At 39.1% G+C, this 16,955-nt stretch overlaps 3 protein-coding genes across 12 annotated transcripts in view; all 3 read right to left on the reverse strand.

Annotated features, from left to right (window-relative positions):
* LOC113454221 (uncharacterized) overlaps positions 1-16,955 on the reverse strand; it is a 221,445-nt gene that overhangs the window by 28,870 nt on the left and 175,620 nt on the right. The window contains exon 1 of one of the 2 annotated variants that reach the window (XM_087928365.1): positions 782-907. The exons of the other annotated variant lie outside the window; for it this stretch is intronic. The gene's annotated coding sequence lies outside the window, so the exon portion shown is untranslated. Of the gene's footprint in view, positions 1-781; positions 908-16,955 lie in introns of those variants that run through there. 2 annotated transcript variants of the gene reach the window in all.
* Positions 1-16,955, reverse strand: part of LOC148126535 (uncharacterized) — a 226,764-nt gene that overhangs the window by 20,321 nt on the left and 189,488 nt on the right. The window contains exon 1 of one of the 4 annotated variants that reach the window (XM_087928210.1): positions 782-912. The exons of the other annotated variants lie outside the window; for them this stretch is intronic. The gene's annotated coding sequence lies outside the window, so the exon portion shown is untranslated. Of the gene's footprint in view, positions 1-781; positions 913-16,955 lie in introns of those variants that run through there. 4 annotated transcript variants of the gene reach the window in all.
* Positions 1-16,955, reverse strand: part of LOC148126536 (uncharacterized) — a 296,703-nt gene that overhangs the window by 5,055 nt on the left and 274,693 nt on the right. The window contains exons 1-3 of one of the 6 annotated variants that reach the window (XM_087928078.1): positions 8,610-8,716; positions 1,553-1,682; positions 1,037-1,148 (exon numbers count right to left, since the gene is read on the reverse strand). The gene's annotated coding sequence lies outside the window, so the exon portion shown is untranslated. Of the gene's footprint in view, positions 1-781; positions 907-1,036; positions 1,149-1,552; positions 1,683-8,489; positions 8,573-8,609; positions 8,717-16,955 lie in introns of those variants that run through there. The other 5 variants (XM_087928077.1, XM_087928079.1, XM_087928080.1 and 2 more) reach the window with 5 other exon arrangements.

The following is a 16,955-nucleotide window of genomic DNA, read 5'->3' on the forward strand; positions in this document are numbered from 1 at the left end:
GTGTTTGTGTAGTGGAGGGTCAGGTGGGGGAGCGGCGAGGGCTCTGTGAGCAAAGGGGAGTGAGAACAAATGTGTGGAACTACTCATTAACTCATAGGAAAGGTTTTGTCGGGTACCACAAATAGCTCTGCCCTCCACCTTTCTCACTGGGTTCCACAGCTGAAGGGCGATGGGGGAAACTGCACGTCACTGGCAGTATGACTTTCGCCTCTTTCTGGGTGTGGTGCTTCTGCTTGAGCTCCTTCCCAAAATTGACAGCTCACAGGAGGCTTGCACGGTGGCACCAGCAGCAGGCGGAGGCAGAAACATGGGGGAGGCAGAGGCGACCCCAACGCGCTGCTCACTCCGTCCCACTGCTGCTCAGCTTGCCTGTGGCTGCACAGAACAAGCATCAGCACAAGGTGTCTGCATCGCCTGCCTACCCCAGGCCTGTGCCTGCTGCTAGTGCTACCACGCAAGCTTACTGTGAGCCCCCTGTGGGCCAGGCAGCCATGCAGCATGTCCAGATCACCTGTCTTATTCCCTCCCCGCACCCCGCCGGTCTCTCACTCTATGCTCAGAATTAAAGATATCTGAATTGTGCCAAGAAGGCCAAGACATTCTGAGAGCTTGGCCCGTTGCAGTTGCGGGCAAACAGACAATGTGATGGGGAGAGGGCGACAGTATTGGTTAAAAAAAAGTAAGTCCTCCCAAAAACTAAGGTTGAGTGCTGATTTTCAAGCCCAAAAGAAAATAAGACCAGGTCTTATTTTCAGAGAAATATGGTAGAATATTCTCTTACCTTATTTCTGATTCATTCGACACATGGAAGACTACTGAGATCCTTGTTCAAATATCCATTCAATCAAATTCAGTTGTTTAGTTGGGTCAATCACAAGTTCTTAGCAACACAAAGGACTATCATCAATTATATCTTGAAGTGCTAGGGATAGATTATATAATTGCAGACATATCCCTACAGAGAGCGATACGGAAAAACCCACCTACACACATATATATGGAGAAAATCTATGTCTTTCAAGCCCAGAATGCTTACAGTCAAAACTTCTGAGCTAAATTTAGAGATGTGGGAGGTTTAAAATGATGAAATGATGCCGAAAGCCTCTACAAGATTTGAAGCAACACTTCTGTTCATGTTCAATCCTCAGCTGCAAAAAAGAGCAGAAAACACTGTCTACAAGTACTCTGGTAACATCTCCACTAAAGTAGTCCTCAATTAACCTACTGCAATTGGAACTTATATCTGCATCACTAGGCAGCACAATCGTTAAGCATGATGTCACATGACAGTGCCAACTTACATCTGTTCCTCTGTAGTTAAAAAAATTACTGTGGGTTGTTAAAAGCAATTACATGAGACTGTGACTTGCGATTTCTTGCCAGTATACCCACTGATTTTGCTTGTCAGAAGCTAGCTGGGAAGGCCACAAATGGTGACCATCAATGGGGGATGCTGTGCCCATTATAAATATTCAACTATTGGGAGGATACGGGACTCTGTGGGATCACACTGAAATTTGAACTGCAAGGAAGTTCTGTGGACCTAACTCACCTCGGAGTGGTGATGAAGGAAGGGAACACTTTGTGTCGATCTCAGGAAGCCTGCAAATGTCCTGAAGAAGGCTCTCAATCCAGCAGGAAGAAAAAGACGGCTATTGTGTTCCTGATCGAAGCCGTGACAGCTGCCCAAAGAAGAAAGTGAAAAGATTAAGGAACAGCATGAATGAACTATGTGAGAGATTTCTAATTTCTATTAAGGAAACTAGGAAACTAGCCTAAGTGAGAGTGGGACTCAAAAAACAGGAGGTGGTTTAGTTTCCTTTCCACCTCCCAAGAAAAGTGGCGACCAAGCCAGAGAGCCATTTTTAAAGTGGAAACAAAAAAAGAGGATTTTTTTGAAAGGATAAAAGAACTTTAAAATTAGGAAGCTGGACTGGGGACCTTAAGCATAACATTGACTAATTTGAAAGACTTTAGGGATTACAAAAATTGGACTTAAAGAATTTTATTTTTGTTTTGAAAAACATGGATTGAATAATACAATATAAAATAAAAGGGAGAGAAGCAGAGCAACAATGACAACTGCTGGTGAAAGTTGATGGGTACAAGGGAGAAAATAAGAGGAAAAAATAATAGAAAAAATAACTTTGAAAAGCTGAAGAAGATTAGGGCTGGCTGCTAAAAAGATTAACATCTGCACGCTAGATAGCTGAGACAGAGAGTGAAACACTGAGACTTTTTAAAATAGTGCACTATTTAAAATAGTGGAACTCAAGTCGAAGCTAAACAGATGAAATAAATAGCAAAATATTTCCCTTTTTCTTGATTTTTGCTCTTGTGAACTTTCTCTTTGAAGATATAAAACAGTTGGTGGTTGAACTCTGGGGCTTGGTGGGCCTATGTAGATTACAAATTTAACAGGAGAAGAACAGGACACTTTTTGAAGAATAAAGGGACTAACAGCCTAACAATTCTTGAATTAGAATTTATAGTTTCACTTCCCTCCTAGATTATAAATAACCATCTCAACTTCCTTTCTTTGTGGATTACAATTATGCATTTCTGGGATTAGAATTAAAATCACAATTACAATTAAAGCATTACAAAATGAAGAAAACTACATCTGCGCCATCCTCAGCATCAGCAGCATCTAGCCTGGCAGGTCAAAGGTCATTGGATGTGATGATGCAGCAAGAAGAAATTGAATATGATGCAGGCAGAGACAAAAGCTTTGATCCAAGCCATCAAGGAAAGAATAGGAAAAGTAAAGGATAAAATAGAAAATTTTCAACAAATAATGGTTAAAAATGAACGTATTCAGAAAGTAGAAGAGAAAGCTGAATATACAGAGAAAAGAGTGGAAGAGGTTGATTATATAGACTAACATTGGCAGATAAAAATCAGGAGATAATAAATATTACCCCGAGAAGCATAAGGCCTACACTTTCAGAATATTGAAGAAGAAAAGGGACATCTGACAGAGATAATGGCAGAGTTGCTGGCAAATGCCTTAGAGATACCCAAGAAATAAAATTATTGTCAATTAATATAAATGGTCTGAATTTGGCTATGAAAAAGAAAAGGATCTTTAGTAAACTAGGAAAATTAAGATTGGATATTATTTGCCTACAAGAGGTTCATATTAAAAAACAACAACACTATAAACTATTGGAAATATCTCAAAATTGGGAAACTATACAAATCTCTATCACAACACAAGAAGACAGGAATAGCTCTTTACATAAAAGGAACAATAAATGCTAAGCAAATATTTATGGATGAAGAGGGAGGATTTTGATGGTAGACATAACAATGAATTATAAACAGATACTTCTGGTAGCAATTTATGCACCAAATAGTAGTTAAGAGGATTTTTATAGTAAACTTCATAAGAAAATAATAAAATTGGAGTATGAAAATATATGTGTAGTGGGAGATTTCAATGCAATTATAGATGCAGAATTAGACTGTAAAACCAGTAAAGTTAATTTAAAAAAAACTAGGAGAATGTTTCCAAAGGCTTTCTTTAAAATGGCGGAAGAACTAGGCATCCAAGATGTATGGTGAGAGTTACACCCTAAGGAAAATAAATACTCATTCTACTCAAATAGGCATATGTCCTGATCAAGAATAGATATGATATGGATGATGATATTAAAATACAAGGAATTTATTCAATTTATGGAAAAAGAATTAGACTTTTTCTTGAAAGAGAATAGGAAACAAGAGACCTCATTACAAACTGTATGGGATACAGCTAAGGCATATATTAGAGGTTTAGTCATAACCTATGTGGGAAAGAAAAACAAGAAGAAACAAAGTCAAAAGACATTAGAAGAAGAATACCACAGACTAGAGATAGAATTACAAAAAGAATCAGAAAAAAGAACCAAATGGAATTAATAAAACATAAGTTAAATATAATAGATAAAGAAGAATTAGCACAAAAAATAAAAATGCTAAACATTTTTTTTAAATGCAAATCAACCAGGAAGATGGTTGGCATATAAACTGAAAAAGGAGAAAGAAAAAAAATGATATATTAATTAAAGGATGAGCAAGGAAATCTTTACCAGCAAAATTATGATAAAAAGACAGCAATTCAAAATTACTATGGAAAACTATATGACCAAGAGATAGTTTCAGAAGATAAAATAAAACAATACTTAAGAAAAGTGGAATTACTTAAAATACCAGAAACAGTAAAAGTTATGTTAGAGGAACGTATAACAATGATGGAATTAACAGAAGCAATCAAAAGTCAAAAGAATGGTAAAACACCGGGCCTAGATGGTCTACCAGCAGAACTTTATAAAAGTTTACAAAACATCCAAAGTATACCAATGTTGGAAGTGTTCAATGAAGTATTGTTAGAAGCAAAAGTACCAGTCATGGACGGAAGCATACATTACCCTCATACCAAAGAGGACTCAGGACTTACAACAGATAAAAATTACAGATCAATATCTTTATTGAATGCGGATTATAAAATATATGCTTCAATAATTGCAAAAAGACTTAAAAGATTTTAAAATCAATTTATACATCCAGATCAAAATGGATTTTTACCAAAGAGACAAATCAAAGACAATATGAGAATAATCTAAACACGCTGGAGTACTACGAAGCACATCCAGGGAAGCAAATGGCATTGATCTTCCTAGACATACAGAAAGCATTTGACAGTGTGAACTGGCAATTCATACTAGCACAGTTAAAAGACATGGATTTTGGGGAGAAATTTATTAATATGATTGAGGTAATATTTTACAAGCAAACAGCAAAGGAAAATGGAGATATGACAGGGAAGGTTGATATTAAAAAGGGTACAAGACAAGGATGTCCCATCTCCCCTACTATTTATATTGACACTGGAAGTATTAAATAAAAATAATGTGTTTCTTAGAAAATAAGACAGAGCTCTATTTTTTTAGACCACTGAAAAAACAGCTAGGCTGTCTTTTTGAGGGGTGCCTTAATTTTCCCTCCATGCGCCTCGCCCAGTCACTGGGCTGCTTCTATCCAAACGAGCGCTCCACATGCCTTGCCTCTCCACCGGGCCGCTTCTGTAGCAGCCAAAATGAGTTATTTCACAAGCTTAGCACAGACTGAGGGAAGAATGGCCGGCAGGAAAATTCCCCTCCCCATTTTCCTTCCTGTTCGCCAAAAAGCCTCAATTCCAAAACTTCAGCGTTCAGAATGGAGGGTTTGGGGTAAACGGGAGGAAAATGGGGAGGGGGGATTTTCCTGCCTGTCATCTATTCCTCAAGCTCCCTCTCCCTCCCTATTTTCCTGCCTTTTGCAAAAACGGCTTCACTCTGAGGCTTCAGCATATCTCAGGATCCTGCAAGGCTTTTTGTAGCGTGGTTGCAAGTGGCGGCTGTGAGGTTCATCACATCAGCTTAGCCTCTTCGAGCAAGACCCTGCAAGGATTGCTATGCCATCGCTTGCACGCACAATGCTACAACAAGCCTTGCAGGGTCCTGGGATATGCCGAAGGCTTGGAATGGAGCCTTTTTCACAAACGGCAGGAAAATGGAGAGGGGAATTTTCCTGCCTGTCATCCATTCCTCAAGCTCCTTCTCCCTCTGCATTTTCCTGCCTTTCGCAAAAACGGCTCCACTCTGAGCCTTCAGCATATCCCAGGACCCTGCAAGGCTTATTGCAGCATTATGCATGCGAGTGGCGGCATTGCTGTGAGGTTCATCATATCGGTGCAGCCTCTTCGAATGGGACCCTGCAAGGATTGCTGTGCCGTTGTGCGTGCAAGCGGCGGCACCTCCATGAGTTTGGATACACTGGCACAACTGCTCACAGTAGGATGCCAGCTGCACCAGTGTGATGAAGCTCATGGAGGTGCTTCCATTCATCAGTGCAATGCCACAACAAGCCTTCTAGGGTCCTACTCTAATAGGAATGGGTAACAGGCAGGAAAATTCCCCTCCCCATTTTCCTGCCTTTCATGAAAACAGCTCCACTCTGATCCTTCAATGTATCCCAGGATTGCAACGCAAAAGGCACCATTCCAAATCTTCAGCATTGCAATCCTGGGATATGCTGAAGGCTTGGAATGCCTGTGTTTTAGCACAAAATGACTTTCACCCCTCTCTGCAGCAGGACACTTGCCCCTCCCCATGCTCGTGCTGGCCATGCCCATCCCCCGGCCTTATTTTTGGGTAGGGCTAATATTAGGGCCACCTCCAAAAAATTAGGATTGGGCTTATTATTGGGATGGGTCGTGTTTTCTGAAAAACACGGTATTAGAAAATATAGAGATAGAAGGTATGGAAATGAAAAAAGAAAAATATAAACTACAGGCATTTGCAGATGATTTAGTTTTTATTTTGGAAGACCCAGAAGAAACAGGGCCTAAACTAATAAAAAACATAGAGGACTATGGTGAAATGGCAGGATTGAAAATAAAGAGAAAAGATACTAGTTAAAAACCTTACAGATACGCAGAAAAAATGAAGAGAATAGATATTCAGATTATTAAGAAAGTAAAATATTTAGGGGTTTATTTGACGGCAAGATATGTAAATATTAAGGAGGATAATTATTATAAACCGATACAACAAATTTAAACAGATTTGGAGAAATGGAAAAACCTGCAATTATCATTAATAGGAAGGATAGCTACAATAAAATAAATATATTGGCAAGATTATTATATCTATTTCAAACAATTCCAATAAAATGGAAAAAGAAATACTTTGAAGAACTCAATAAAATAATAAGATATATCTAGCAAGGGAAAAAAGCAAGAATAAGCTTTAAAATGCTCCAGGATTTGAGAAACAGAGGAGGCTTTGGGTTACCAAATTGGGAACTGTATTACCAGGCTGTGGCACTTACTTGGGTGAAAGAATGGATTCTATTGAGGAATAAAAGACTATTGACCTTGGAGGGACATGATCTGCAGTTGGACTGGCATGCCTTCTTGTGGTATGGGAAAAATAAAATACACGGTTACTTTCAAAGACATATTAGGAACTCATTATTGTTAGTGTGGGAGAAAGTCAAAGAACACCACTATTTAAAAGATACCAGTCTGGCTTTCAACAATGGAAGCATTGGTTCATCCACCTGTTATTAAAATAGAAAATGGGGTTAGATATATTTTGAATGAGAAGGGTGAACTCAAAAATGAACAAGAACTGAGTGACCAAGGGTATATGACATGGTATTCACAGGTGCAGATACATTCTATATATGAGAAAGATGTAAAATTATATGGTTTTTATAAAACAGAACTAGATAAGATACTAACGGGCAGAAGAAAAATAGATTTAAAAATGTACAGCTACCTACTAGGCATTAAATTGGAAGAGGAACAAATGAAGGAAGCAATGATAGTATGGGCAAAAAAAAATGGTTATACAATTGAATTAGATAAACGGCATAAATTGTAGGACAGAAACTACAAATTAACAGTGTCAACTGCATACAAAGAAAATTTGTATAAGATGCTTTATAGATGGCATTTTGTGCCAGCGAGGTTGGTAAAGATGTTTAAAGATAAGTCGGCTAAATGCCGGAAGTGCCATCAGATACCTGGGTCATATTATATGTAGTGGACATGCCCAAGAGCAAAACAAATTGGACAAAAATACATATGTGGCTGGAAAAAATGATAAAGCAGCACATTGATTTAAAGCCAGAAATATTTCTATTGGGGATTCTACCCGAAAAATACAGTAAGGGAAATGCATATTTAATTATTCACATATTAAGTGCAGCTAGAATTGTTTTTGCACGGTCGGAAGAGTGAAGAGACACCTACAGATGAGAATGTGATTAGGAAAATATTAGAATGTGGAGAAATGAAGAGACTAATGCTTGCAATCAAGGAGAAAGAGCAAACTGAATATTATATGACATGGGGGATTGTTGGGGTCAATATGCTGACTCTAAACTGCTTAGAGAGGGCTGTACAGCACTATAAAGCGGTATAAGTCTAAGTGCTATTGCTATTTATGATTAGTATTAATGTTATTATTTTAGCATTGTAGAATTAATACTAATGTAATGAATGATGTTGTAAATTTTGATTACTGTTCAACAAAGGTATCTGTACCCAAACGATACACTGTTCAGTTGGAATTGTTAGATTAAAAATAAAAAATTAATAAAAAATATGTGCCACTCTTGGACGGAACTAATCAAGGAGAGAAGCAACCTAGATCCCAGAACTTCCTGTTAGGAGAAACTTCCTAATGGTGGAGAACAGTTAGCCAGTAGAACAGCTTGCCTTTAGTTGTAGGTGCTCTTCCACCGGTGGCTTTCAGAAAGAAATGAGCAGGGCATCGGGACAGAACTTTCAGCTCATTCCAATGACGGAGCACCCACAATCTCTGGAGGGAAGCCATTCCCAAAGAATCAAACTTCATTGACAGAGGCTTTTATATCTTCTCCCCAGAAGAAGATTGCAGCCACCACTTGCACAGTGAACAGCTGCAGGGGGCGTCAATTTCGGGAAGGAAAGGAACCTGCAGCAGCAGAAGCTGACACGCTTCAGCCTAGTTGCTTCTCTGCTTCCAAGCCGTGGAGGGAACCAAGGAGTCAGATTTGTTTCCGGATTCTTCTCCCACCTGATGCCCTCAACTCACCTTCCAGCGGCTGCTTCGATCCGTGGAAGGGCACAAAAGCCACTCTGCACATCAACTCTGCGATCCAAAAGAGGAAGTTCCTTTGTGCTTCTCCTCCTCTCCCATCCTTTCTAGCAATATAGTACTTGATGGTTTAACTCCTTAAACTCAACCACAGTAGATAGAGCCAGCCTACTGTATTGTCACGCTTTCTAGGCTCAGATCTTGTCCCTTTGACCTCCATCTCCGGATTGGAAACCGCTTGTTCTGTCTCTGTCCAAGGCGTCTACAAGATGTTTTTACTGATTAAATACTATCAAGTGGTTTTTGACTTCTAGCAACTGGCCTTTGCAACTGAGTCAAATGAAATAATGAAATGTGGTACAGCTTAGCTTACAAAGATTAGCTATGTGCTGAGTTCCAAATTTAATGACCTTTTTTAATAGAATTACAGAATAAGTTTTTTGAAGGTGGATGGTGTTTTCACGGATTAAATACTATCAAGATGTTTTGACTTCTAGCAAGTGACCTTTGCAACTGAGCCAAGTGAAATAGTGAAATGGAATGCTACTTAGCTTACGAAGATTAGCTATGTGTTCAGCCCTAAAAGTTCATGGTTTTTTAAAAACAGAATTACAGAATAATCTTTCTTGGGGGTGTCTCTCATTGGAGATCAAAGCCTCTGTACCCCCTAAAATACTTATTTAATGTGACTCCCAAGGATTTAGGACATGGCAACAGCATCAGGAGAGATGCTCCGGGGGAACCAGCTTCACTCCTGCTGGCCAGGGCTGCCTCCAAGAGCTCCTAGCATGAAGCTTGATTCCTGAAAGAGGAAATTGTATGACAACTGCTAAATGTTAAATGCAGTGGGTGAATTCTGTAAATTTACTTGCAGGGAAGACTCCATTAGGTCACAGATAAAGGAAAATAAGCATCAGGGCCTAGAAATGTCAATGTATAGTAGAATCAATATTTCTAAAATATATTTTGAAAAAAACAAAAGGGAAAAATAGAAAATCCCACCAAAGCACATGGCTGACTGATCACCAAGCTAACTTTTTTACAGGAACACACTAAACTGCCATTTTTAATGCTGATCGAGTAAGTTTTGGATGGTGATAGTGGCCTTTTAACTATTGGATCTAAGCTCTGTTGTATGGAGGAAGCTTAAATATAACCTCAACATATACAGGTAGTCCTCAACTTATGACCACAATTGAGCCCAAAATTTATATTGCTAAGTGAGAAATTGAATAATTTTTGCCCCATTTTACAATATTTCTTGCCACATTTGTTAAGTGAATCACTGCAGTTGTTCAATTAGTAACACGGTTGTTAAGTGAATCCTGTCCTTTTTTTCTTCTGAGGTAATGGAGTGTTTCTCTGATTGGTGACTGGTGGCTTCTGGCCTGGCCCCATTGACCATCTCCTCTGGTGTTTGGTTGTCTTTTAGTTTGCTCAATTTTGTTAGATACATTGAGTTAGTAAGTTTTGGGGGGTCTAATTTATCTCCTTGTTATTGTAAGGAGATGTTTTTTTCGGCATTCTGCTATTTCCTTTACGTTAGTGTGAATGTTTTCCTTTGTACATTGAAATTCAATTAATATTTCTTTATTTCTCCTCTGCACTTAATCATGACATACATTATAATTTTTATCCTCCCCCCCCCAAAAAAAATTGCAGAATTGGAAGAAAAAGAAAAACCATTCTTGGCAATGAACTCTTGCACTAGCCAGCAAACCACAAAGTCTTTCAATTTGTTCTGTTCTGTTCCTTGTCCTATTTTATTCAGAAATCTGGGTCCATTAAATGTAAATTGTCCTTGCTGAGTTGAAAACTAAAGCTGAAAACTAAATATTTTAATATTTTAAAATTTAGAAACTTTCAACATGTTTAAATTTGAAACTATCTGGCAAAATGGGCAACTTACCTCTTCCAACTCCTTACAAGACAACTTGACATGACTAACTTGCTGCTGGGACAACTTGCTGCGGGAGTGAGTGTGTGGGCAGATTGTGTAGGCTTCACAGGCTAGTAATGTGGAATGTGTGGGCTGGTGAGCAAGTGCCACCCCCTACTGTCACTACTGCACCAGGCTCCGGGCAAAAGGTGCCAGGGTGGGCAGGGATGTTGCTGGCTGTGAGATCCGGATTCCCGTATGAAAGGAAAGCTAACCAGAAAATTAGTAGGGCAAACAAGAAAAGGGATGTTTTGTGAGAGAAATAAACAGAAAAGATAAGCAAGGGTAGAAGCACGCCAATCACCTGCCAGCTTATTATAATTCCCACTTCAGTTTGTGGCCAGCACAATTCCAATCGTTCCCCTCTCTAGTACGTAACAATCACACACCACATAATTCATCTTTGAGCTGGCAAAAGTTTAGTGTCAGGATTCCAACAGATGCCCTAATTAAATCAGGAGTCTCAAGCCAAGCTGCAAAAGAAATCCAGTTATTTATTAGGAGCTTCATGTCGTTATTTATTAAAATGCATAAAATATGATTAACTAGCAAAATGGTCTGTGTTTAAAAACCCCAGTTACTTCTTAGGGGTTTTTTGTTTGTCTTTTGATAGTTCTTAAAGGACCTTCTGAAACAACTTCATTAAAATGCTATCCAACTGTAAATTGGAGGGGCATCAAGATGTTTAAATTTATAACTGGAACAGTGGGGATTGTGTAAAAAGTCAGAATGCACAATTACAGCTGATTGATTAAAGAGAGTTGGCAACTGCATGAGGCAATCTAAGCTGTGATTGGTTGCCTTGAGTGGAAAGGGGGGATTTCCTTCTTTCCTGCCTTTTTGCCATCATTTGCGTTCTTAAAACTGGTGCCTGCATTTCTCCTGCTGTTCTCCTCCAAATCCTCTCTAGGAATCTATTGCTCAAATATTTAAACTCTTTTGGCCTCAATTACCAACACTTAGCTATACTCTATTCTCTAGTTGTCTATTGTGGCTGTTGCTTATCTATAGTGTGCCATTCAGTGACATAAAGCTGAAAAACATGTTGTTCCATCTCTACCTAAGACAGTTACAGTATTTTTTTCATTGATTATGCACCATAAAGTCATTTTCATCCATTGATCACATCGATAGACTTTCTCCATGATGATTGTTCCTAACTTGTTCATTCAGGCCAGTGGTGGGATTCAAATAATGGAACATTCAACATTAATTCCCTATCTGTATTATTTTCCCCAGCACCGAGTTAGCCAGTTCTGCTTTGTGACTCGCACATTTGAATAATGGTTGCCTCAGGGAAGCAAGGGGATTCAGGTTGTAGTAGCTATTGAGGTCCTGTCAATGGCACTAGCAGCATGCTGCAGTGTCTAATACCTATATTGGCCTCTTTGCTATTGCATGACCTCATTCCCTATCTTGGTGAAGGTGACTTTGGGACTTTCCAGATTTATAGGTGATCTCATTTTACTAACATCACCAGTATTCCTAAGGATTGGTTGGGAGGTTTTACCAATGTGGTTGGGAGGGCTTACAATGTGATGTTTATGCTCCAATCCACATGCTGTATATACGTTGCCTTTGTCTTCTTTTAAAAACCCTATAAAAGTAATAAATGCTATGTATGTAGTCAGACATCTTGGCACCCTGCACAATGACTCATCTTTGAAACCTGTCATATGGTGCCCGACCAGGGAGATTACCCTATGGGGACGCAGCCATCAACATACTTACCTTCATCTGGAACAGACCCCTAAGGTGTACACCATGTTCTACAGGACCGATCAGAGGTAAGTATGGGCCGCAATCTATCTCAGCATCAGCAGGAATATGTTCAGGAATTTAGACTCCTACTACATAAATCAGATGCAAAAGTACCTGAGGCTGATAGAAAAAAGCTGATTGAGGAGATAGGAAAGCTTTATCCCTGGTACCCTGAGCTCAAATGCTCAGGTTAAAGGATTGGATGTATACTTTACATATTGAACCCAGGGCTCCAGTTCAAATATTACATCGATGGTATGATGATCCAAGATGGTGCTGATGACGACTGCCTCCGTGAAATGCTCTCTAATGGTTTCTTTATTCCTTATTATCTGCAATTCACTACGGAGTTCATACTCACGAAACCATCTGCTAAGAATTAGGCAATGTTTCCTTAGGAGCAGTTTTCTGATTCCTCACCCCCACCTGTCTTTGCAAATGCGGAGGAGATTCTAACCAATTCCCCAGTGCTATGGATTATAACAAAGAAAGCAAAGAAGCAACCACACTGGAAGAGGAGATGAGGTAAACGAGCGGGAATTTTAAACAGACTAAGAGTAGACGGAAAAACTCCTCTCCCTTCAATCTTTCTGACTAATTTACGCTCACTGGCTAACAAGATGGATGAAATTCATCTCTTAAATAGATGGAATTCTGATTTTCATAATTCAGCTGTTCTTTGTTTTACTGAAACCTGGCTTAATCCACAAATTCATGGGGACAACACCATATACATCCCAGGATTTCAGACATTTAGATCAGACAGAATTGAAGAGACATCAGGTAAAACAAAGGGTGGAGGATTATGTTTATATATCAACAACAGCTGGTCTCAGGATATAACTATAATATATAAATTTTGTGGTGAAAACTTAAGAGTCTTTACACATCAACTGCAAGCCATTTTACTCTCCATGTGAGTTCTCCTCATTTCTCCTAATAGCTGTGTATGTTCCTCCACAAGCCTGTGTAAACAAGGCATTACGAACTCTTGCTGATCAAATTATGGAGGCTGATTCAAATTATGGAAGCCAAACACCCAGGTTCCCTTCCCATCATTTTAGGAGATTTTAATCAAGCAAATTTAAGGAAAGAGCTCCCAAAACATTTCCAGCATGTAAATTGTCCCACCAGAGGCAAAAATACTTTAGACCACTGCTACACAACAGTAAAAGATGCTTATAGGTCTTTACCACGAGCAGGTGTGGAACACTCTGACCATTGCATGATTCACTTTGTACCTGCCTATAGAAAAAGACTTAAAACCATTAAACCAACAATTAAATCAGTGAAGACTTGGTCGGATGAGGCAAAGCTGAAACTCCAGGCCTGCCTTGATTGCACTGATTGGAATGTTTTCGAAGATGCCTCTGCAGACCTAGATGAGCTCACAGATACTATAACTTCATATGTTAGCTTTTGCGAAGACTTATGTGTACCAACAAGGAACCTGCAAATATATAGTAACAATAAACCTTGGTTCACAGCTAAACTTAAGCAACTACATCGTTCCAAATAGAAAGCCTACAGAAAAGGTGACAGAATGCTATACAACCAGGCCAGAAACATATTAACAAGAGAGATCAGAGCAGCAAAAAGAAGCTACTCTGACAAGTTAAGGAATAAGTTCTCAACAAATGAACCAGCAAACATGTGGAAAACTCTTAAAAACATCACTGGCTTCAGCAAACCTTTCCAGGCAGAAGGAAATCAACAACTAGCAGATGACCTGAATGAGTTTTACTGCAGGTTTGAAAAGAAACTACCTATCTCCACAACCCACATTTCAAACGCATCAACCATAGCCAAGCCTCCTGCAACTGGCCACAATCCATTGGGCTCACCACCTCTGGTGATCACAGAAAAAGAAGTGCAAGATCTATTACACAGACTAAAGCCAGGAAAAGCACCAGGGCCAGACAAGATAACTCCTTCTTGCTTAAAAGTCTGTGTTGACAAATTGGCCCCCATCTTCACCCGAATCTTCAGTAGATCACTAGAGGTGTGCTATGTTCCTTTCTGCTTCAAACGTTCTACCATCATCCCAGTCCCAAAGAAGCCCTCCATCAAGGAACTGAATGACTACAGACCAGTTGCTCTAACACCTGTAGTTATGAAAATCTTTGAAAGGCTTGTGCTGTTCCACCTGAAAACCATCACGGATCTGCTGTTAGATCCCATGTAGTTTGCATACCAAGCAAATAGATCAACAGATGATGCATTAACATGGCTCTGCATTACATCCTATAACACCTTGAATCTCCAAATACCTACGCAAGGGTCCTCTTTGTAGACTGCAGTTCAGCATTCAATACCATCATTCCAGACACTCTTCTAAGTAAATTAAACCAACTAGCGGTACCTGAACACACTTGTAAGTGGATCATAAGCTTCCTAAAGACAGGAAGCAGCAAGTGAAGCTAGGCAGAATCACATCTGATACCTTACAATCAGCAAAGCCACCCCCCACCCGCCACAAGGCTGTGTGCTATCTCCACTTCTCTTCTCCCTTTATACCAATGACTGCATCTCAAATGATCCATCTGTTAAAGTACTGAAGTTTGCTGATGACACAACAGTGATTGGTTTCATTTGAGATGACGATGAATCCGCATACAGATGGGAGGTTGTGCAACTTGCCTTGTGGTGTAACCGGAACAATCTGGAACTGAACACACTCAAAACTGTAGAAATGGTGGTAGACTTTAGAAGAAACCCTCCCATACTACCACCTCTTACAATAGTAGACAACATAGTATCAACAGGAGAGACTTTCAAATTTCTAGATTCTGCTATATCATATGACCTAAAATGGACACCTAACATAAAAAACGTCATCAAAAAAGCACAAGAAAGAATGTTCTTTCTGCGCCAACTCAGAAAGCTCAAACTGCCCAAGGAGCTGCTGATATAATTCTACAGAGGAATTATTGAGTCCATCATCTGCACCTCTATAACTGTCTGGTTTGGTTCTGCAACCCAACAGGACAGACACAGACTTCAGAGGATAATTAGGACTGCAGAAAAAACAATTACTACCCACCTGCCTTCAATCAAGGACCTGTATACTGCACGAGTCAAAAAGAGGGCTGTGAAAATATTTACAGACCCCTCACATCCTGGACATAAACTGTTTCAACTCCTTCCCTCAAAATGATGCTATAGAGCACTGCACACCAGAACTAGACACAAGAAGCCATCACTCTGCTAAACAAATAATTCCCTCAATATTGTTCAACTATTTACAAAGTCTGCACTGCTATTACTGTTAATCTTGTCATCACTCCTTACCCATCCCCTTCCACTTGCGATTGTAGGACTGTAACTTTGTCGCTTGTATCCTAAAGATTAACACTGACTGTTTCCTAGTATGATTTGATTGCTGATTGTACCCTGTAATTATCATTAACTGTTGTACGTTATGATTCTTGATTCTTAATTAATGTATCTTTTCTTTATGTATACTGAGAGTATTTACATCAAGACAAATTCCTTGTGTGTCCAATCACACTTGTCCAATAAAGAATTCTATTCTATTCTATTCTATTCTATTCTATTCTATTCTATTCTATTCATCTGGCTCTGATGTCTCAGCAAAACAATAATTGACTATAAGCTCCCCCTCCCTCCTGATTAGGATCTGGTAAAAACTGTCACTCCAAAATCTTCTCCAATTGGACTTTCAGCTCCTTGTGAGCAGGATAAATCTTTTGATTCTCCAAGGCCATTGTACACCCCCCCATAAGACAAGTATTAGAGGAACAATTAGAAAAAGGGTAAGATTCAAGCTAGAAACCCAGGACAGAGACACATAAATTTATTTGTTTAAAATGTGTATGTTTAATCCTTTTTAAATTATTTAATGCTTAAGGAGATAGAACAATGGGTATAACTAGAATGCGGGCAACTGCTCTCTTCTGATGCACTGGATGGCAGAGTCAGATGTGGAATTTATACTGTTATGTGTAGTAGAAAGAACTAAGAGAAGAAAATGTTTACTATTCTTTTCATGATGTGATTTTCATTAAACCTTCTTAGATGTGTATGTATAATAATGTATAATAATTTAACGCAGAGTAGAACTTAGCTGTGTATGTATAATAATGTAAAATAATTGTATGCAGAATTGAATAGGATTGAAGAAAAATATCCTTTACCTGTGTATACCCCCAATTGGAACTGCTGCAGTTCAAAAGAAATTAATTGTAACATGTTTGGCAGGCAGAGAATTAAATTGGCTTTTGGAATTGGACTTAGAGCAATGAGAGGCAGATAGGCAGTGGTTAGGGCCCCCCAATCACATTCATTTGTGATTGGAACCACTCCTTGAATTATCCCAATGCTCTGAGAACAAACTACAGGTTGTTCAAAGCCCCAGGTCTGGAGGTGTTGTGTGTGAGAATGTGCCTGTGTGTAATCATTTCCAGACCTGGAGGATGAGACTCTCTCATAACAGTACATAAAATTATTTAGACAGTAGAGCTTATTGGCTCTCAGAAAAGAATTGTAAGTATGCAAGCAGTATGATTACAGTGTAAATTTTGAGTATGTTGATGGTAAAAATGTTGGTATAAATGTTTGTGTGTTGGCCCCCATCCCAGATTAAAAGGAGAGTAAGAAATGGTGTGTGCAAGGAAATGAGA

This window comes from Pseudonaja textilis, chromosome 2, assembly GCF_049901715.1.
Source record: "Pseudonaja textilis isolate UNSWEBS1 chromosome 2, rPseTex1.2, whole genome shotgun sequence".
NCBI lineage: Eukaryota > Metazoa > Chordata > Lepidosauria > Squamata > Elapidae > Pseudonaja > Pseudonaja textilis.